Genomic DNA, 6000 nt, shown 5'->3' on the forward strand with positions numbered 1-6000 from the left:
GCAGACTCTCCTTTGTCCATAGTGTACATTGATATTTCACAGAATATACTTATAGCAACCTTAATACAAGTATATCATGTGGTTTTCTTGGTAAGATGTGTTCATGGAGGGCTTTTCATTGCCTTCCTCTGCAGCTGAGAAGCTGTAACTTCCCAAAGATCACTCAGTGGGTCTCCATAGCCCAGCGTTTCTCAACCTGGGGGTTGGGACTCATGGGGGTTTCACAAGGGGGGTGTCAGAGGGGTTGCTAAGGGCCATCAGTAAACACTGTCTTTTCTGTTGGCCATGGGGGTTCTGTGTGAGAAGTTTGGTCCAATTTTATTATTGGTGGGGTTCAGAATGTTCTTTGATTGGAGTTGAACTACAAATCCCAGCAACTACAATTCCCAAATGTCAAGGTCTATTTCCCCCAAAAACTCCACCAGTGTTCACATTTGGGCATATTGGGTGTTCATGCCAAGTTTGGTCCATTGTTTAGATCCACAGTGCTCTCTGGATGTAGGTGAACTACAGCTCCAAAACTCAAGGTCAATGTCCACCAAGCCTTTCCAATATTTTTTTCTTGATCATGGGAGTTTTGTGTGCCTTGATTGATTCACTTCCATTGTTGATGGAGTTCAGAATGCTCTTTTATTTATTTATTTATTTATTTATTTATTTATTTATTTGACTTGTATACTGCCACTCCCAATTTGGCTCGGAGCGGTTTACAGCAGTAGATTAAAACAATACAACCAACTTTAAAATACAATAAAAACAAGACCCAACAGGGTCCCGAGTTATTCACCCATCGAAAGCTTGTCGGAAAAGAAAGGTCTTACAGGCTTTCCGAAAAGCAAGTAGCTCTCGGATGGTTCGGGTTTCAACTGGCAAGGCATTCCATAAATAAGGGGCCACAATCGAAAAGGCTCTCTGCCTAGTAGAGGACAGATGATAAGTCCGGATGTTGGGGACTTCAAGCAAATTTTGGTCCTCGGACCAAAGTAATCTCTGGGGTTGGTAGGGGGATAAGCGGACCCTCAGGTACGTCGGCCCCAGACCATATAAGGCCTTAAAGGTTAGTACCAGCACCTTGAAAGTAATCTGGTAGGTTAACTATAAATCCCAGCAACTACAACTCCCAAATAACGAAATCACCCCCTCCAACCCCACCCGTATTCAAATTTGGGCGTACCAGGTATTTGTGCCAAATTTGGTCCAGGTAATGAAAATACGTCCTGCATATCTGATATTTACATTACAATTCATAACAGTAGCAAAATACAATTATGAAGTAGCAACTAAAATAATTTTCTGGTTGGGGGTCACCACAACAAGGGGTTGCGGCATTCGGAAGGTTGAGAACTACTGTCATAACCAATCAGAGATCTGCAACCTGGTTTTCAGAGCCATAGTCCCAACATTCAAACAACTACACTGGCTTTCTGTGCATCTCTAATGAATAATTTAGAGTTGTCTGGACTCCATCCTACCAATACTGGAATGTATTATTTGGTGAGGCACTTAATTGTGGTAGGAATAGTAATGGGTTGCATTAAATGGAGCTGGTACAAAATGTCAATGTGATATAGCGATTTGAGTGTTGGATTATGGAAGAATAGGGTTCAAATTTCAACACAGTAGTGAAAACCTACTGGGAATGTTATATTCTCTCTCGACAGAGGAAGAAAATGGCAAAACTCTTTTGACTATCTGTTGCCAAGAAAACCCCATTATAAGATGACCATAAGTGTTGAAGGTTTATAACAACAAACAGAAAACATTACTGGCAACAGAGGCAGGAGACAGGCAATAGACTGAAGGGGCTGGTTCATCAAGACATCACTGTGGTGCGCTCAGTTTCCCCATTGTTATCTCTGTTAGCATGTGTTGTGGTGTTCAAAAGCAGTGGGATGAAAGAAATCGATGCATGAACTGCACATAATTATCCTTTCTTCATGCCACATTGAACCCTCTTAGAAGAAATGTGTGTCTCCCACCAACTGCTGTATGTCAGGACTGAGGGAATCCAAGGGAGTCAGTATTATTGAATAGGCACTAGATGGCAACATAATGCCATGCACAAAATTGAGGAACCCAACATTATGGACTGTATCACACAGCATAAAAGCAGGACCATCAGCTAGGACAGTGGTTCCTAACCTTTTGTCCTCCAGGTGTTTTGGACTTCAGCTCCCATAATTCCTAATAGCTTGTAAAATGGCTGGGATTTCAGGGAATTATTTATTTATTTTATTTATTTACGACATTTATATGCCGCCCTTCTCACCCCAAAGGGGACTCAGAGCACATTACAAGATATATATACATACAATATACTATATTATTAGCATAGTAAAATATCAGTATCAAATATTACTATATTGCATTATACCATTATATTGTAATATTATTAGTAACATTTATTTATATGTAATATAAATATATAATTATATCATATTATTATTATTAGTAGTAGTAGTAGTAGTTGTGGTTCTATATTGCATTACATTATAATATTATATATATATATACACACACACACACACACTATATTATATTATATTATATTATATTATATTATATTATTAGCATAGCACAGGAGACAAGGAATTGAAATCCAAAACACTCAAAGGACCAAAGGTTGAGAACTACTGACTTAAAGGGATGCAACATCTGTTGCTTGTCTATCACATCTGCTTTTAAGCCATTCTTGGCTGGGTTGCTGTGAGTTTTCTGGTCTGTATGGCCATGTTCCAGAAGCATTCTCTCCTGACGTTTCGCAGACATCTGTGGCAGGAATCCTCAAAGGTTGTGAGGTCTGTTGAAAACTAGGCATGTGAGGTTTATATATCTGTGGAATAATTTCCAGGGTGGGAAAAGGAACTCATGTTTGCTTGAGGCAATTGGCCACCTTGATTAGCACTGAATGGCCTTGCAGCTTCAAAGCCTGGCAGCTCTCTGCCTGGGGGAATACTTTATTGACCAGTGTTATCTATTGAGGGGCAAAACCCCTCAATAGAGGGGCAAAACCCCTCAAAACCCCCTCTAGCCTCTTATTGCACCACAGTCCCGGGACTTTACTGGTGCACTGAGGTTCAAGCACTGTAGTGTCATTTTGGTGATATCTAGGGGTGGGATTGTCCTCTCCAGGATAGTGGCTTCATGTAGCAATAACTTGTGTTAGTGTAATAGGTTAGTGCACTGTGTTCAGAGGAAGGAACTGGCAAAACTGCCCACGAATATTCCTTGGCTGAGAAAACCCTATGTAATTCAGGGAATTTCTTTAAGACGATGTGAAGGTGTGTGTGCACACACAGGAAAAGGAAGTGCTATTGCTATGATGTTGTAGTGTGTCTTGAAACTGTTTTTCCACTTGAATCAAATCTAAGACAGACCTAACATGAGGAATTGCCATTGCCTTTCTTGGAAGATGAGAGAGTGTGACCATGACCAAGCAGGAATACAAACCCTGGTTTTTCAACCCCCTTCCACACACTTGTATAAAATCCATATTGAACTGGATTATATGGCAGTGTGGACTCAGATAATCCAGATCAAAGCAAGTATTGTGGATTACTGCCTTGATATTCTGGGTTATGTGACTATGTGGAAGGGCCCTCAGACTCCTGGTCCATTTTGCTGCCCTTCACTATTGTTGATTATGCACAGATTGTTGTCTTTTTTTTCCAGATGGGCTTTCTTACAGCATTTTAAGAGTTCTAACTACTGTGCTCCATCAGATACAAGCCTGAAGCCCATTTTGTGTTCTTACAATTGTTGAACAAGATGCCAGTTAATTTTTTTTGTGTGTGTCAGGAGTGACTTGAGCAATTGCAAGTCGCTTCTGGTGTGAGAGAATTGGACGTCTGCAAGGACGTTGCCCAGGGGATGCCCGGATGTTTGATGTTTTGCCATCCTGTGGGAGGCTTCTCTCATGTCCCCACATGGGAGGCTAGAGCTGATAGTCAGGAGCTCACCCCACTCCCTGGATTCGAACCGCCGACCTGTTGGTCAGCAAGTTCAGCTGGCACAAGGGTTTAACCCACTGCGCCACCAAGGGCTACTCTGCTTTAATGGCCCTGTGCCATACTGCAGAGAACCTCTAAATCAACCTTTCTTCTTGTTGTTACTGTCGTTGTTTGTTATCAGGTCATCTTCTACTCATCTTCAACAAGTTACAAAAAATACTATTTCTTATTGTGCTGTTTGCCATTAAATTGGCTTCAAATTATATACCAACAGCCTTGCAAATTCAAGGCTGGAGCTTCCTTGTCTGAATCCATCCATCTGTTATGTGATCTTGCCCTTGTCCTACCTCCTTCTCTCTTTCCCCAGGATTGCCATCTTTTCAAATGAATATTGTCGAAGGCTTTCATGATCGGAATAACTGGGTTGTTGTGTGTTTTCCAGAATGCATGGCCAGGTTCCAGAAGCATTCTCTCCTGACGTTTCACCTCTGAGGATGCCTACCATAGATGCAGGCGAAACGTCAGGAGAGAATGCTTCTGGAATATGGCCATACAGTCCAGAAAACACACAACAACCCAGTTTTCGAATAAGTCTTGTTGTCCTATAAAGCAGTGTCAGTTTTATCATTTCACCTTATACTGAGAGTTCAAGTGTGAATTTCCATGATATACACATAAGTCTCTTTTTGAACCATATTTCAAATTAGGCGATTGGTTCCTTTCCATTTTCATCATTGTCCAGCTTTTATAACATACATAAAAATCCAGAATACCATGGCTTTGATGATTCTCACTTTAGTATTTAATTATACGTCTTTACACTTGAGGATCTTGTTTCTTGCTCTCCAGGTATTAGCCACCTTCTTCTCTCTTGATCCACTCTCTATGTTAATGATTAAGCCATGGTATAGCAAATCCTTAATTATGTCGTTGTCTTCATTACCCACTTTAAAGTCATCCCCATGATGACAAGACAATCCAAACCAGATTAACATCTGCTATAGAGCAAGATGTGGGAAAGGATTGCTTCTGCCTAAATCCTATTATTAACCTCAACTAGGGTAAGCCCACTGTGTCTGTGGAACTTACATAAGTATTGACATATCTCATGACTCGATGGGCCTGCTGTGGTTGGAGCTCACCCTTTGATTTAGTGCTAGTTATAAAGGTTGGAGGGAGAAACAGCTACACACACATACAATGTGATGTTGTTGGACTACTTGGCTATGGTTACATCCCGTATAGACTACTGCAATGCGCTCTACGTGGGGTTGCTTTTGAAGACTGTTCGGAAGCTACAAATGGTCCAACAAGTAGCAGCCATGTTACTAACAGGAGCGGCGCTCAGGGAGCACACAACTCCTCTGTTGCGCCAGCTCCACTGGCTGCCAGTTTGCTTCCGGGCACAATTCAAAATGCTGGCTTTAGCCTATAAAGCCCTAAATCAGTGTTTCTCAACCTTCCTAATGCCGCGACCCCTTAATACAGGTCCTCATGTGGTGGTGACCCCCAACCATAACGTTATTTTCGTTGCTACTTCATAACTGTAATTTTGCTACGGTTATGAATTATAATATAAATATCTGATATGTAGGATGTATATTCAGTCACTGTACCAAATTTGGTACAAATACCCGATACGCCCAAATTTGAATACTGGTAGGGTTGGGGGTAATTGATTTTGTCATTTGGTAATGCTGGAGTTGCTGGGATTTATAGTTCACCTAAAATCAGAGAGCCTTCTGAACTCCACCAAGTGGCATTGAATCAAACTTGGCACACAGAATTCCCATGACCAAGAGAAAACACTGGGAAGGTCTGGTAGACGTTGTCCTTGAGTTTTTGGAGTTGTAGTTCACCTACATCCAGAGAACACTGTGGACTCAAGCAATGATGGATCTGGATCAAACTTGGCACAAATACTCAATATGCCCAAATGTGAACACTGGTAGAGTTTGGAGAAAATAGACCTTGCCGTTTGGGAGTTGTAATTGTTGGGATTTATAGTTCACCCACAATGAAATAGTATTCTGAACCCCACCAACGATAG

This window comes from Anolis sagrei, chromosome 2 (genome assembly GCF_037176765.1).
Source record: "Anolis sagrei isolate rAnoSag1 chromosome 2, rAnoSag1.mat, whole genome shotgun sequence".
Taxonomy (NCBI): domain Eukaryota; kingdom Metazoa; phylum Chordata; class Lepidosauria; order Squamata; family Dactyloidae; genus Anolis; species Anolis sagrei.